This window comes from Aegilops tauschii, unplaced genomic scaffold (genome assembly GCF_002575655.3).
Source record: "Aegilops tauschii subsp. strangulata cultivar AL8/78 unplaced genomic scaffold, Aet v6.0 Super-Scaffold_100181, whole genome shotgun sequence".
Classification (NCBI taxonomy): domain Eukaryota; kingdom Viridiplantae; phylum Streptophyta; class Magnoliopsida; order Poales; family Poaceae; genus Aegilops; species Aegilops tauschii.
In genome coordinates, this window is record NW_027332455.1 from 91,851 (window position 1) to 110,656 (window position 18,806).

Here is an 18,806-nt window from a genome sequence, read left to right on the forward strand (position 1 = left end):
TACCCATATATCACAGCTTGTCCAGAATTTGCCCTAAAACCAACCAAATGCGACTCGAAAACAAAGGACACGCAAAAACTCCTGGATAAATATCTCTTTTATGGCTTGTCCAAAATAACTTTTTGCTACCCAATCCATGCTTAAAAATGCCGTTTACATAATTTTTCCAAGTTAGGTACCCATATATGACATCTTGTGCATAATTTGCCCTTAAACCTACCAAATGCGACTCAAAAACAAAGGACACGCAAAAACTCCGCGATAACTAACTCTTTCGTGGCTCGTCCAACATAACTTTTTATAACCCAACCCATATATGACATGTTGTACAGAATTTGCCCTAAAACCGACGAAACGCGACTCGAAAACAAATGACATGCAAAAACTCCTTGATAACTACCTCTTTCGTGGCTCTTCCAAAATAACTTTTTGCTACCCAATCCATGCTTCAAAAAGGCCATTCACAGAATTTTTCCAAAGTTAGGTACCCATATATGACATATTGTACAGGATTTGCCCTAAAACCGACCAAACGCGACTCGAAAACGAAGGACACGCAAAAACTCCTCGATAACTACCTCTTTAGTGGCTCGTCCAACATAACTTTTTGCTACCCAGTCCATGCTTAAAAAATGTCGTTCACAGAATTTTTCTAAGTTAGGTACCCATATATGACATCTTGTACAGAATTTGCCCTTGAACAAACCAAACGCGACTCGAAAACAAAGCACACGCAAAACCTCCTCTATAACTACCTCTTTCTTGGCTCGTCCAAAATAACTTTTAGCTACCCAATCCATTCATAAAAAACTCTGTTCATAGAAATTTTCCAAGTTAGGTAACCATAGATGACCTCTTGTACATAATTTACCCTAAAACCGACCAAACGCAACTCGAAAACAAAGGACACGCAAAAACTCCTCGATAAATACCTCTTTCATGGCTCGTCCAAAAAAACTTTTTGCTACCCAATCCATGCTTAAACAATGTCGTTTACATAATTTTTCCACGTTAGGTACCCATATATGACGTCTTGTATAGAATTTGCCCTAAAACCGACCAAACGCGACTCGAAAACAAATGACATGCAAAAACTACTCGATAACTACCTCTTTCTTGGCTCATCCAAAATAACTTATTGCTACCCAATACATGCTTAAAAAATGCTGCTCACAGAATTTTTCCAAGTTAGGTACCCATATGTGATAGCTTGTCCAGAATTTGCCCTAAAACCGACCAAACACGACTCGAAAACAAAGGACGCGCAAAAACTGTTCGATAAATACCACTTTCATGGCTTGTCCAAAATAACTTTTTGCTACCCAATCCATGCTTAAAAAATACTGTTTACATAATTTTTCCAAGTTAGGTACCCATATATGAAAACTTGTGCATAATTTGCCCTTAAACCTACCAAACGCGACTTGAAAACAAAGGACACGGAAAAACTCCTCGATAAGTAACTCTTTCGTGGCTCGTCCAACATAACTTTTTATAACCCAATCCATGCTTAAAAATGCCGTTCACATAATTTTTCCAAGTTAGGTAACCATATAATACATCTTGTACAGAATTTGCCCTAAAACCGAACAAACGCGACTCAAAAACAAAGAACATGCAAAAACTCCTTGGTAACTACCTCTTTCGTGGCTCTTCCAACATAAATTTTTGCAACCCAATCCATCCTTATAAAATGTCGTTCACCGAATGTTTCCAAGTTAGGTACCCATATATGACATGTTGTACAAAATTTGCCCTAAAACCGACCAAACGCGAATCTAAACAAAGGATACGCAAAAAATCCTTCATAACTATCTCTTTCATGGCTCGTCCAAAATAATTTTGGCTACCCAATCCATGCTTAAAAAGCCGGTCATAGAATTTTTCCAAGTTAGGTACCCATATATGACATCTTGTACAGAATTTGCCCTAAAATCGACCAAACGTGACTCGATAACTACCTCTTTCGTGGCTCTTCCAAAATAACTTTTTGCTACCCAATCCATGCTTAAAAAATGTCATTCACAGAATTTTTCCAAATTTAGGTAGCCATATATGACATGTTGTACAGAATTTGCCCTAAAACCGACCAAACGCGACTCGAAAACAAAGGACACGCAAAAACTCCTCGATAACTACATCTTTAGTGGCTCATCCAACATAACTTTTTGCTACCCAGTCTATGCTTAAAAATGTCATTGACAGAATTTTTCCAAGTAGGTACCCATATATGACATCTTGTACAAAATTTGCCCTTGAACCAACCAAACGCGACTCGAAAACAAAGGACACGCAAAACCTCCTCTATAACTACCTCTTCCTTGGCTCATCCAAAATAACTTTTAGCTACCCAATCCATTCTTAAAAAATTCCGTTCATAGAAATTTTCCAAGTTAGGTAACCATACATGACATCTTGTACAGAATTTACCCTAAAACCGACCAAACGCGACTCGACAACAAATGACACGCAAAAACTCCTCGATAAATATCTCTTTTGTGGCTCGTGCAAAATAACTTTTGGCTACCCAATCCATGCTTAAAAATCCGGTCATAGAACTTTTCCAAGTTCGGTACCCATATATGACATCTTGTACAGAATTTTCCCTAAAACAGACCAAACGCGACTCAAAAACAAATGACATGCAAAAACTCCTCGATAACTACCTCTTTCGTGGCTCTTCCAAAATAACTTTTTTCTACCCAATCGATGCTTAAAAAATGCCATTCACAGAATTATTCCAAAGTTAGGTACACATATATGACATGTTGTACAGAATTTGCGCTAAAACCGACCAAAAGCCACTCGAAAACAAAGGACACGCAAAAACTCCTCGATAACTACCTCTTTAGTGGCTCGTCCAACATTACTTTTTGCTACCGAATCCATGCTTAACAAATGTTGTTCACAGAATTTTTCCAAGTTAGGTACCCATATATGACATCTTGTACAGAATTTGCCCTTGAACCAACCAAACGCGACTCGAAAACAAAGGACACGCAAAACCTCCTCTATAACTACCTCTTTTTTGGCTTGTCCAAAATAACTTTAGCTACCCAATCCATTCTTAAAAAATTCCGTTCATAGAAATTTTCCAAGTTAGGTAACCATACATGACATCTTGTACAGAATTTACCCTAAAACCGACCAAACGCGACTAAAAAACAAAGGACACGCAAAAACTCCTCGATAAATACCTCTTTCGTGGCACGTCCAAAATAACTTTTTGCTGCCCAATCCATGCTTAAAAAATGTCGTTCACAGAAATTTTCCAAGTTAGCTACCATATATGGCATCTGTTATAGAATTTGCCCTAAAACCGACCAAACGTGACTCGAAAACAAAGGACACGCATAAACTCCTCGATAACTACCTCTTTTGTGGCTCGTCCAAAATAAATTTTGCTACCAAATCCATGCTTAAAAAAATGTCGTTCGCAAAAAATTTCCAAGGTAGGTACCATATATGACATCTGTTATAGAATTTGCCCTAAAACCGACCAAACACGACTCGGAAAGAAAGGACACGCAGAAACTCCTCGATAATTACCTCTTTGGCGGCTTGCCCAAAATAACTTTTTGCTACCCAATCCATTCTTAAAAATGTCGTCCACAGAATATTTCCAAGTTTGGTACCCATATATGACATCTTGTACAGAATTTACCCTAAAACCGACGAAACGCGACTCAAAAACAAAGGACACGCAAAAATTCCTCCATAACTACCTCTTTCGTGGCTTGTCCAAAATAACTTTTTGCTACCCAATCCATGCTTAAAAAATTTCGTTCACAGAATTTTTCCATGTTAGGTATCCATATATGACGTCTTGTACAGAATTTGCCCTAAAACCGACCAAACGCGACTCAAAAACAAAGGACACGGAAAAACTACTCGATAACTACCTCTGTCTTGGCTCATCCAAAATAACTTTGTGCTACCTAATCCATGCTTAAAAAATGCTGGTCACAGAATTTATCCAAGTTAGGTACCCATATATCACAGCTTGTCCAGAATTTGCCCTAAAACCAACCAAATGCGACTCGAAAACAAAGGACAAGAAAAAACTCCTGGATAAATATCTCTTTTATGGCTCGTCCAAAATAACTTTTTGCTACCCAATCCATGCTTAAAAAATGCCGTTTACATATATTTTCCAAGTTAGGTACCCATATATGACATCTTGTGCATAATTTGCCCTTAAACCTACCAAATGCGAGTCAAAAACAAAGGACACGCAAAAACTCCGCGATAACTAACTCTTTCGTGCCTTGTCCAACATAACTTTTTATAACCCAACCCATATATGACATGTTGTACAGATTTGCCCTAAAACCGACCAAACGCGACTCGAAAACAAATGACATGCAAAAACTCCTCGATAACAACCTCTTTCGTGGCTCTTCCAAAATAACTTTTTGCTACCCCATCCATGCTTAAAAAATGCCATTCACAGAATTTTTCCAAAGTTCGGTACCCATATATGACATGTTGTACAGAATTTACCCTAAAACCGACCAAACGCGACTGAAAAACAAATGACATGCAAAAACTCCTCTATAACTACCTCTTTCGTGGCTCTTCCAAAATAACTTTTTTCTACCCAAACCATGCTTAAAAAATGCCATTCACAGAATTATTCCAAAGTTAGGTACACATATATGACATGTTGTACAGAATTTGCGCTAAAACCGACCAAACGCCACTCGAAAACAAAGGACACGCAAAAACTAGTCGATAACTACCTCTTTAATGGCTCGTCCAACATTTACTTTTTGCTACCCAATCCATGCTTAACAAATGTCGTTCACGGAATTTTTCCAAGTTAGGTACCCATATATGACATCTTGTACAGAATTTGCCCTTGAACCAACCAAACGCGACTCGAAAACAAAGGACACGCAAAACCTCCTCTATAACTACCTCTTTCTTGGCTCGTCCAAAATAACTTTAGCTACCCAATCCATTCTTAAAAAATTCCGTTCATAGAAATTTTCCAAGTTAGGTAACCATACATGACATCTTGTACAGAATTTACCCTAAAACCGACCAAACGCGACTAAAAAACAAAGGACACGCAAAAACTCCTCGATAAATACCTCTTTCGTGGCACGTCCAAAATAACTTTTTGCTGCCCAATCCATGCTTAAAAAATGTCGTTCACAGAAATTTTCCAAGTTAGCTACCATATATGGCATCTGTTATAGAATTTGCCCTAAAACCGACCAAACGTGACTCGAAAACAAAGGACACGCATAAACTCCTCGATAACTACCTCTTTTGTGGCTCGTCCAAAATAAATTTTGCTACCAAATCCATGCTTAAAAAAATGTCGTTCGCAAAAAATTTCCAAGGTAGGTACCATATATGACATCTGTTATAGAATTTGCCCTAAAACCGACCAAACACGACTCGGAAAGAAAGGACACGCAGAAACTCCTCGATAATTACCTCTTTGGCGGCTTGCCCAAAATAACTTTTTGCTACCCAATCCATTCTTAAAAATGTCGTCCACAGAATATTTCCAAGTTTGGTACCCATATATGACATCTTGTACAGAATTTACCCTAAAACCGACGAAACGCGACTCAAAAACAAAGGACACGCAAAAATTCCTCCATAACTACCTCTTTCGTGGCTTGTCCAAAATAACTTTTTGCTACCCAATCCATGCTTAAAAAATTTCGTTCACAGAATTTTTCCATGTTAGGTATCCATATATGACGTCTTGTACAGAATTTGCCCTAAAACCGACCAAACGCGACTCAAAAACAAAGGACACGGAAAAACTACTCGATAACTACCTCTGTCTTGGCTCATCCAAAATAACTTTGTGCTACCTAATCCATGCTTAAAAAATGCTGGTCACAGAATTTTTCCAAGTTAGGTACCCATATATCACAGCTTGTCCAGAATTTGCCCTAAAACCAACCAAATGCGACTCGAAAACAAAGGACAAGAAAAAACTCCTGGATAAATATCTCTTTTATGGCTCGTCCAAAATAACTTTTTGCTACCCAATCCATGCTTAAAAAATGCCGTTTACATATATTTTCCAAGTTAGGTACCCATATATGACATCTTGTGCATAATTTGCCCTTAAACCTACCAAATGCGAGTCAAAGACAAAGGACACGCAAAAACTCCGCGATAACTAACTCTTTCGTGCCTTGTCCAACATAACTTTTTATAACCCAACCCATATATGACATGTTTTACAGAATTTGTCCTAAAACCGACCAAACGCGACTCGAAAACAAATGACATGCAAAAACTCCTCGATAACAACCTCTTTCGTGGCTCTTCCAAAATAACTTTTTGCTAACCCATCCATGCTTAAAAAATGCCATTCACAGAACTTTTCCAAAGTTCGGTACCCATATATGACATGTTGTACAGAATTTTCCCTAAAACCGACCAAACGCGACTCAAAAACAAATGACATGCAAAAACTCCTCTATAACTACCTCTTTCGTGGCTCTTCCAAAATAACTTTTTTCTACCCAATCCATGCTTAAAAAATGCCATTCACAGAATTATTCCAAAGTTAGGTACACATATATGACATGTTGTACAGAATTTGCGCTAAAACCGACCAAACGCCACTCGAAAACAAAGGACACGCAAAAACTCGTCGATAACTACCTCTTTAATGGCTCGTCCAACACTACTTTTTGCTACCCAATCTTTGCTTAACAAATGTCGTTCACAGAATTTTTCCAAGTTAGGTACCCATATATGACATCTTGTACAGAATTTGCCCTTGAACCAACCAAACGCGACTCGAATACAAAGGCCACGCAAAACCTCCTCTATAACTACCTCTTTCTTGGCTCGTCCAAAAGAACTTTAGCTACCCAATCCATTCTTAAAAAATTCCGTTCATAGAAATTTTCCAAGTTAGGTAACCATACATGAGATCTTGTACAGAATTTACCCTAAAACCGACCAAACTCGACTCAAAAACAAAGGACACGCAAAAACTCCTCGATAAATACCTCTTTCGTGGCATGTCCAAAATAACTTTTTGCTGCCCAATCCATGCTTAAAAAATGTCGTTCACAGAAATTTTCCAAGTTAGCTACCATATATGGCATCTGTTATAGAATTTGCCCTAAAACCGACCAAACGCGACTCGAAAACAAAGGACACGCAGAAACTCCTCGATAACTACCTCTTTTGTGGCTCGTCCAAAATAAATTATGCTACCAAATCCATGCTTAAAAAAATGCCGTTCGCAGAAAATTTCCAAGGTAGGTACCATATATGACATCTGTTATAGAATTTGCCCTAAAACCGACCAAACACGACTCTGAAAGAAAGGACACGCAGAAACTCCTCGATAATTACCTCTTTGGCGGCTTGCCCAAAATAACTTTTTGCTACCCAATCCATGCTTAAAAATGTCGTCCACAGAATATTTCCAAGTTCGGTACCCATATATGACATCTTGTACAGAATTTACCCTAAAACCGACGAAACGCGACTCAAAAACAAAGGACACGCAAAAATTCCTCCATAACTACCTCTTTCGTGGCTTGTCCAAAATAACTTTTTGCTACCCAATCCATGCTTAAAAAATTTCGTTCACAGAATTTTTCCATGTTAGGTATCCATATATGATGTCTTGTACAGAATTTGCCCTAAAACCGACCAAACGCGACTCAAAAACAAAGGACACGGAAAAACTACTCGATAACTACCTCTTTCTTGGCTCATCCAAAATAAATTATTGCTACATAATCTATGCTTAAAAAATGCTGGTCACAGAATTTTTCCAAGTTAGGTACCCATATATCACAGCTTGTCCAGAATTTGCCCTAAAACCAACCAAATGCGACTCGAAAACAAAGGACAAAAAAAACACCTGGATAAATATCTCTTTTATGGCTCGTCCAAAATAACTTTTTGCTACCCAATCCATGTTTAAAAAATGCCGTTTACATATATTTTCCAAGTTAGGTACCCATATATGACATCTTGTGCATAATTTGCCCTTAAACCTACCAAATGCGAGTCAAAAACAAAGGACACGCAAAAACTCCGCGATAACTAACTCTTTCGTGCCTTGTCCAACATAACTTTTTATAACCCAACCCATATATGACATGTTGTACAGAATTTACCCTAAAACCGACCAAACGCGACTCGACAACAAATGACACGCAAAAACTCCTCGATAAATATCTCTTTTGTGGCTCGTCCAAAATAACTTTTGGTTACCCAATCCATGCTTAAAAAGACGGTCATAGAACTTTTCCAAGTTCGGTACCCATATATGACATCTTGTACAGAATTTTCCCTAAAACAGACCAAACGCGACTCAAAAACAAATGACATGCAAAAACTCCTCGATAACTACCTCTTTCGTGGCTCTTCCAAAATAACTTTTTTCTACCCAATCCATGCTTAAAAAATGCCATTCACAGAATTATTCCAAAGTTAGGTACACATATATGACATGTTGTACAGAATTTGCGCTAAAACCGACCAAACGCCACTCGAAAACAAAGGACACGCAAAAACTCCTCGATAACTACCTCTTTAGTGGCTCGTCCAACATTACTTTTTGCTACCCAATCCATGCTTAACAAATGTTGTTCACAGAATTTTTCCAAGTTAGGTACCCATATATGACATCTTGTACAGAATTTGCCCTTGAACCAACCAAACGCGACTCGAAAACAAAGGACACGCAAAACCTCCTCTATAACTAACTCTTTTTTGGCTTGTCCAAAATAACTTTAGCTACCCAATCCATTCTTAAAAAATTCCGTTCATAGAAATTTTCCAAGTTAGGTAACCATACATGACATCTTGTACAGAATTTACCCTAAAACCGACCAAACGCGACTAAAAAACAAAGGACACGCAAAAACTCCTCGATAAATACCTCTTTCGTGGCACGTCCAAAATAACTTTTTGCTGCCCAATCCATGCTTAAAAAATGTCGTTCACAGAAATTTTCCAAGTTAGCTACCATATATGGCATCTGTTATAGAATTTGCCCTAAAACCGACCAAACGTGACTCGAAAACAAAGGACCCGCAGAAACTCCTCGATAACTACCTCTTTTGTGGCTCGTCCAAAATAAATTTTGCTACCAAATCCATGCTTAAAAAAATGCCGTTCGCAGAAAATTTCCAAGGTAGGTACCATATATGACATCTGTTATAGAATTTGCCCTAAAACCGACCAAACACGACTCGAAAAGAAAGGACACGCAGAAACTCCTCGATAATTACCTCTTTGGCGACTTGCCCAAAATAACTTTTTGCTACCCAATCCATTCTTAAAAATGTCGTCCACAGAATATTTCCAAGTTTGGTACCCATATATGACATCTTCTACAGAATTTACCCTAAAACCGACGAAACGCGACTCAAAAACAAAGGACACGCAAAAATTCCTCCATAACTACCTCTTTCGTGGCTTGTCCAAAATAACTTTTTGCTACCCAATCCATGCTTAAAAAATTTCGTTCACAGAGTTTTTCCATGTTAGGTATCCATATATGACGTCTTGTACAGAATTTGCCCTAAAACCGACCAAACGCGACTCAAAAACAAAGGACACGGAAAAACTACTCGATAACTACCTCTGTCTTGGCTCATCCAAAATAACTTATTGCTACCTAATCCATGCTTAAAAAATGCTGGTCACAGAATTTTTCCAAGTTAGGTACCCATATATCACAGCTTGTCCAGAATTTGCCCTAAAACCAACCAAATGCGACTCGAAAACAAAGGACAAGAAAAAACTCCTGGATAAATATCTCTTTTATGGCTCGTCCAAAATAACTTCTTGCTACCCAATCCATGCTTAAAAAATGCCGTTTACATATATTTTCCAAGTTAGGTACCCATATATGACATCTTGTGCATAATTTGCCCTTAAACCTACCAAATGCGAGTCAAAAACAAAGGACACGCAAAAACTCCGCGATAACTAACTCTTTCGTGCCTTGTCCAACATAACTTTTTATAACCCAACCCATATATGACATGCTGTACAGATTTGCCCTAAAACCGACCAAACGCGACTCGAAAACAAATGACATGCAAAAACTCCTCGATAACTACCTCTTTCGTGGCTCTTCCAAAATAACTTTTTGCTAACCCATCCATGCTTAAAAAATGCCATTCACAGAATTTTTCCAAAGTTCGGTACCCATATATGACATGTTGTACAGAATTTTCCCTAAAACCGACCAAACGCGACTCAAAAACAAATGACATGCAAAAACTCCTCTATAACTACCTCTTTCGTGGCTCTTCCAAAATAACTTTTTTCTACCCAATCCATGCTTAAAATATGCCATTCACAGAATTATTCCAAAGTTAGGTACACATATATGACATGTTGTACAGAATTTGCGCTAAAACCGACCAAACGCCACTCGAAAACAAAGGACACGCAAAAACTCGTCGATAACTACCTCTTTAATGGCTCGTCCAACATTACTTTTTGCTACCCAATCTTTGCTTAACAAATGTCGTTCACAGAATTTTTCCATGTTAGGTACCCATATATGACATCTTGTACAGAATTTGCCCTTGAACCAACCAAACGCGACTCGAATACAAAGGCCACACAAAACCTCCTCTATAACTACCTCTTTCTTGGCTCGTCCAAAAGAACTTTAGCTACCCAATCCATTCTTAAAAAATTCCGTTCATAGAAATTTTCCAAGTTAAGTAACCATACATGAGATCTTGTACAGAATTTACCCTAAAACCGACCAAACGCGACTCAAAAACAAAGGACACGCAAAAACTTCTCGATAAATACCTCTTTCGTGGCATGTCCAAAATAACTTTTTGCTGCCCAATCCATGCTTAAAAAATGTCGTTCACAGAAATTTTCCAAGTTAGCTACCATATATGGCATCTGTTATAGAATTTGCCCTAAAACCGACCAAACGCGACTCGAAAACAAAGGACACGCAGAAACTCCTCGATAACTACCTCTTTTGTGGCTCGTCCAAAATAAATTATGCTACCAAATCCATGCTTAAAAAAATGCCGTTCGCAGAAAATTTCCAAGGTAGGTACCATATATGACATCTGTTATAGAATTTGCCCTAAAACCGACCAAACACGACTCTGAAAGAAAGGACACGCAGAAACTCCTCGATAATTACCTCTTTGGCGGCTTGCCCAAAATAACTTTTTGCTACCCAATCCATGCTTAAAAATGTCGTCCACAGAATATTTCCAAGTTTGGTACCCATATATGACATCTTGTACAGAATTTACCGTAAAACCGAGGAAACGCGACTCAAAAACAAAGGACACGCAAAAATTCCTCCATAACTACCTCTTTCGTGGCTTGTCCAAAATAACTTTTTGCTACCCAATCCATGCTTAAAAAATTTCGTTCACAGAATTTTTCCATGTTAGGTATCCATATATGATGTCTTGTACAGAATTTGCCCTAAAACCGACCAAACGCGACTCAAAAACAAAGGACACGGAAAAACTACTCGATAACTACCTCTTTCTTGGCTCATCCAAAATAAATTATTGCTACATAATCTATGCTTAAAAAATGCTGGTCACAGAATTTTTCCAAGTTAGGTACCCATATATCACAGCTTGTCCAGAATTTGCCCTAAAACCAACCAAATGCGACTCGAAAACAAAGGACACGCAAAAACTCCTGGATAAATATCTCTTTTATGGCTCGTCCAAAATAACTTTTTGCTACCCAATCCATGCTTAAAAAATGCCGTTTACATAATTTTTCCAAGTTAGGTACCCATATATGACATCTTGTGCATAATTTGCCCTTAAACCTAACAAATGCGACTCAAAAACAAAGGACACGCAAAAACTCCGCGATAACTAACTCTTTCGTGGCTCGTCCAACATAACTTTTTATAACCCAACCCATATATGACATGTTGTACAGAATTTGCCCTAAAACCGACCAAACGCGACTCGAAAACAAATGACATGCAAAAACTCCTCGATAACTACCTCTTACGTGGCTCTTCCAAAATAACCTTTTGCTACCCAATCCATGCTTCAAAAAGGCCATTCACAGAATTTTTCCAAAGTTAGGTACCCATATATGACATGTTGTACAGAATTTGCTCTAAAACCGACCAAACGCGACTCGAAAACAAAGGACACGCAAAAACTCCTCGATAACTACCTCTTTAGTGGCTCGTCCAACATAACTTTTTGCTACCCAGTCCATGCTTAAAAAATGTCGTTCACAGAATTTTTCTAAGTTAGGTACCCATATATGACATCTTGTACAGAATTTGCCCTTGAACAAACCAAACGCGACTCGAAAAGAAAGGACACGCAAAACCTCTTCTATAACTACCTCTTTCTTGGCTCGTCCAAAATAACTTTTAGCTACCCAATCCATTCATAAAACACTCTGTTCATAGAAATTTTCCATGTTAGGTATCCATATATGATGTCTTGTACAGAATTTGCCCTAAAACCGACCAAACGCGACTCAAAAACAAAGGACACGGAAAAACTACTCGATAACTACCTCTTTCTTGGCTCATCCAAAATAAATTATTGCTACATAATCTATGCTTAAAAAATGCTGGTCACAGAATTTTTCCAAGTTAGGTACCCATATATCACAGCTTGTCCAGAATTTGCCCTAAAACCAACCAAATGCGACTCGAAAACAAAGGACAAGAAAAAACTCCTGGATAAATATCTCTTTTATGGCTCGTCCAAAATAACTTTTTGCTACCTAATCCATGTTTAAAAAATGCCGTTTACATATATTTTTCCAAGTTAGGTACCCATATATGACATCTTGTGCATAATTTGCCCTTAAACCTACCAAATGCGAGTCAAAAACAAAGGACGAGAAAAAACTCCGCGATAACTAACTCTTTCGTGCCTTGTCCAACATAACTTTTTATAACCCAACCCATATATGACATGTTGTACAGAATTTACCCTAAAACCGACCAAACGCGACTCGACAACAAATGACACGCAAAAACTCCTCGATAAATATCTCTTTTGTGGCTCGTCCAAAATAACTTTTGGCTACCCAATCCATGCTTAAAAAGACGGTCATAGAACTTTTCCAAGTTCGGTACCCATATATGACATCTTGTACAGAATTTTCCCTAAAACAGACCAAACGCGACTCAAAAACATATGACATGCAAAAACTCCTCGATAACTACCTCTTTCGTGGCTCTTCCAAAATAACTTTTTTCTACCCAATCCATGCTTAAAAAATGCCATTCACAGAATTATTCCAAAGTTAGGTACACATATATGACATGTTGTACAGAATTTGCGCTAAAACCGACCAAACGCCACTCGAAAACAAAGGACACGCAAAAACTCCTCGATAACTACCTCTTTAGTGGCTCGTCCAACATTACTTTTTGCTACCCAATCCATGCTTAACAAATGTTGTTCACAGAATTTTTCCAAGTTAGGTACCCATATATGACATCTTGTACAGAATTTGCCCTTGAACCAACCAAACGCGACTCGAAAACAAAGGACACGCAAAACCTCCTCTATAACTACCTCTTTTTTGGCTTGTCCAAAATAACTTTAGCTACCCAATCCATTCTTAAAAAATTCCGTTCATAGAAATTTTCCAAGTTAGGTAACCATACATGACATCTTGTACAGAATTTACCCTAAAACCGACCAAACGCGACTCGAAAACAAAGGACACGCAAAAACTCCTCGATAAATACCTCTTTCGTGGCACGTCCAAAATAACTTTTTGCTGCCCAATCCATGCTTAAAAAATGTCGTTCACAGAAATTTTCCAAGTTAGCTACCATATATGGCATCTGTTATAGAATTTGCCCTAAAACCGACCAAACGTGACTCGAAAACAAAGGACCCGCAGAAACTCCTCGATAACTACCTCTTTTGTGGCTCGTCCAAAATAAATTTTGCTACCAAATCCATGCTTAAAAAAATGCCGTTCGCAGAAAATTTCCAAGGTAGGTACCATATATGACATCTGTTATAGAATTTGCCCTAAAACCGACCAAACACGACTCGAAAAGAAAGGACACGCAGAAACTCCTCGATAATTACCTCTTTGGCGACTTGCCCAAAATAACTTTTTGCTACCCAATCCATTCTTAAAAATGTCGTCCACAGAATATTTCCAAGTTTGGTACCCATATATGACATCTTCTACAGAATTTACCCTAAAACCGACGAAACGCGACTCAAAAACAAAGGACACGCAAAAATTCCTCCATAACTACCTCTTTCGTGGCTTGTCCAAAATAACTTTTTGCTACCCAATCCATGCTTAAAAAATTTCGTTCACAGAGTTTTTCCATGTTAGGTATCCATATATGACGTCTTGTACAGAATTTGCCCTAAAACCGACCAAACGCGACTCAAAAACAAAGGACACGGAAAAACTACTCGATAACTACCTCTGTCTTGGCTCATCCAAAATAACTTATTGCTACCTAATCCATGCTTAAAAAATGCTGGTCACAGAATTTTTCCAAGTTAGGTACCCATATATCACAGCTTGTCCAGAATTTGCCCTAAAACCAACGAAATGCGACTCGAAAACAAAGGACAAGAAAAAACTCCTGGATAAATATCTCTTTTATGGCTCGTCCAAAATAACTTCTTGCTACCCAATCCATGCTTAAAAAATGCCGTTTACATATATTTTCCAAGTTAGGTACCCATATATGACATCTTGTGCATAATTTGCCCTTAAACCTACCAAATGCGAGTCAAAAACAAAGGACACGCAAAAACTCCGCGATAACTAACTCTTTCGTGCCTTGTCCAACATAACTTTTTATAACCCAACCCATATATGACATGTTGTACAGATTTGCCCTAAAACCGACCAAACGCGACTCGAAAACAAATGACATGCAAAAACTCCTCGATAACTACCTCTTTCGTGGCTCTTCCAAAATAACTTTTTGCTAACCCATCCATGCTTAAAAAATGCCATTCACAGAATTTTTCCAAAGTTCGGTACCCATATATGACATGTTGTACAGAATTTTCCCTAAAACCGACCAAACGCGACTCAAAAACAAATGACATGCAAAAACTCCTCTATAACTACCTCTTTCGTGGCTCTTCCAAAATAACTTTTTTCTACCCAATCCATGCTTAAAATATGCCATTCACAGAATTATTCCAAAGTTAGGTACACATATATGACATGTTGTACAGAATTTGCGCTAAAACCGACCAAACGCCACTCGAAAACAAAGGACACGCAAAAACTCGTCGATAACTACCTCTTTAATGGCTCGTCCAACATTACTTTTTGCTACCCAATCTTTGCTTAACAAATGTCGTTCACAGAATTTTTCCATGTTAGGTACCCATATATGACATCTTGTACAGAATTTGCCCTTGAACCAACCAAACGCGACTCGAATACAAAGGCCACACAAAACCTCCTCTATAACTACCTCTTTCTTGGCTCGTCCAAAAGAACTTTAGCTACCCAATCCATTCTTAAAAAATTCCGTTCATAGAAATTTTCCAAGTTAAGTAACCATACATGAGATCTTGTACAGAATTTACCCTAAAACCGACCAAACGCGACTCAAAAACAAAGGACACGCAAAAACTCCTCGATAAATACCTCTTTCGTGGCATGTCCAAAATAACTTTTTGCTGCCCAATCCATGCTTAAAAAATGTCGTTCACAGAAATTTTCCAAGTTAGCTACCATATATGGCATCTGTTATAGAATTTGCCCTAAAACCGACCAAACGCGACTCGAAAACAAAGGACACGCAGAAACTCCTCGATAACTACCTCTTTTGTGGCTCGTCCAAAATAAATTATGCTACCAAATCCATGCTTAAAAAAATGCCGTTCGCAGAAAATTTCCAAGGTAGGTACCATATATGACATCTGTTATAGAATTTGCCCTAAAACCGACCAAACACGACTCTGAAAGAAAGGACACGCAGAAACTCCTCGATAATTACCTCTTTGGCGGCTTGCCCAAAATAACTTTTTGCTACCCAATCCATGCTTAAAAATGTCGTCCACAGAATATTTCCAAGTTTGGTACCCATATATGACATCTTGTACAGAATTTACCGTAAAACCGAGGAAACGCGACTCAAAAACAAAGGACACGCAAAAATTCCTCCATAACTACCTCTTTCGTGGCTTGTCCAAAATAACTTTTTGCTACCCAATCCATGCTTAAAAAATTTCGTTCACAGAATTTTTCCATGTTAGGTATCCATATATGATGTCTTGTACAGAATTTGCCCTAAAACCGACCAAACGCGACTCAAAAACAAAGGACACGGAAAAACTACTCGATAACTACCTCTTTCTTGGCTCATCCAAAATAAATTATTGCTACATAATCTATGCTTAAAAAATGCTGGTCACAGAATTTTTCCAAGTTAGGTACCCATATATCACAGCTTGTCCAGAATTTGCCCTAAAACCAACCAAATGCGACTCGAAAACAAAGGACACGCAAAAACTCCTGGATAAATATCTCTTTTATGGCTCGTCCAAAATAACTTTTTGCTACCCAATCCATGCTTAAAAAATGCCGTTTACATAATTTTTCCAAGTTAGGTACCCATATATGACATCTTGTGCATAATTTGCCCTTAAACCTAACAAATGCGACTCAAAAACAAAGGACACGCAAAAACTCCGCGATAACTAACTCTTTCGTGGCTCGTCCAACATAACTTTTTATAACCCAACCCATATATGACATGTTGTACAGAATTTGCCCTAAAACCGACCAAACGCGACTCGAAAACAAATGACATGCAAAAACTCCTCGATAACTACCTCTTACGTGGCTCTTCCAAAATAACCTTTTGCTACCCAATCCATGCTTCAAAAAGGCCATTCACAGAATTTTTCCAAAGTTAGGTACCCATATATGACATGTTGTACAGAATTTGCTCTAAAACCGACCAAACGCGACTCGAAAACAAAGGACACGCAAAAACTCCTCGATAACTACCTCTTTAGTGGCTCGTCCAACATAACTTTTTGCTACCCAGTCCATGCTTAAAAAATGTCGTTCACAGAATTTTTCTAAGTTAGGTACCCATATATGACATCTTGTACAGAATTTGCCCTTGAACAAACCAAACGCGACTCGAAAAGAAAGGACACGAAAAACCTCTTCTATAACTACCTCTTTCTTGGCTCGTCCAAAATAACTTTTAGCTACCCAATCCATTCATAAAACACTCTGTTCATAGAAATTTTCCATGTTAGGTATCCATATATGATGTCTTGTACAGAATTTGCCCTAAAACCGACCAAACGCGACTCAAAAACAAAGGACACGGAAAAACTACTCGATAACTACCTCTTTCTTGGCTCATCCAAAATAAATTATTGCTACATAATCTATGCTTAAAAAATGCTGGTCACAGAATTTTTCCAAGTTAGGTACCCATATATCACAGCTTGTCCAGAATTTGCCCTAAAACCAACCAAATGCGACTCGAAAACAAAGGACAAGAAAAAACTCCTGGATAAATATCTCTTTTATGGCTCGTCCAAAATAACTTTTTGCTACCCAATCCATGTTTAAAAAATGCCGTTTACATATATTTTTCCAAGTTAGGTACCCATATATGACATCTTGTGCATAATTTGCCCTTAAACCTACCAAATGCGAGTCAAAAACAAAGGACGAGAAAAAACTCCGCGATAACTAACTCTTTCGTCCCTTGTCCAACATAACTTTTTATAACCCAACCCATATATGACATGTTGTACAGAATTTACCCTAAAACCGACCAAACGCGACTCGACAACAAATGACACGCAAAAACTCCTCGATAAATATCTCTTTTGTGGCTCGTCCAAAATAACTTTTGGCTACCCAATCCATGCTTAAAAAGACGGTCATAGAACTTTTCCAAGTTCGGTACCCATATATGACATCTTGTACAGAATTTTCCCTAAAACAGACCAAACGCGACTCAAAAACATATGACATGCAAAAACTCCTCGATAACTACCTCTTTCGTGGCTCTTCCAAAATAACTTTTTTCTACCCAATCCATGCTTAAAAAATGCCATTCACAGAATTATTCCAAAGTTAGGTACACATATATGACATGTTGTACAGAATTTGCGCTAAAACCGACCAAACGCCACTCGAAAACAAAGGACACGCAAAAACTCCTCGATAACTACCTCTTTAGTGGCTCGTCCAACATTACTTTTTGCTACCCAATCCATGCTTAACAAATGTTGTTCACAGAATTTTTCCAAGTTAGGTACCCATATATGACATCTTGTACAGAATTTGCCCTTGAACCAACCAAACGCGACTCGAAAACAAAGGACACGCAAAACCTCCTCTATAACTACCTCTTTTTTGGCTTGTCCAAAATAACTTTAGCTACCCAATCCATTCTTAAAAAATTCCGTTCATAGAAATTTTCCAAGTTAGGTAACCATACATGACATCTTGTACAGAATTTACCCTAAAACCGACCAAACGCGACTAAAAAACAAAGGACACGCAAAAACTCCTCGATAAATACCTCTTTCGTGGCACGTCCAAAATAACTTTTTGCTGCCCAATCCATGCTTAAAAAATGTCGTTCACAGAAATTTTCCAAGTTAGCTACCATATATGGCATCTGTTATAGAATTTGCCCTAAAACCGACCAAACGTGACTCGAAAACAAAGGACCCGCAGAAACTCCTCGATAACTACCTCTTTTGTGGCTCGTCCAAAATAAATTTTGCTACCAAATCCATGCTTAAAAAAATGCCGTTCGCAGAAAATTTCCAAGGTAGGTACCATATATGACATCTGTTATAGAATTTGCC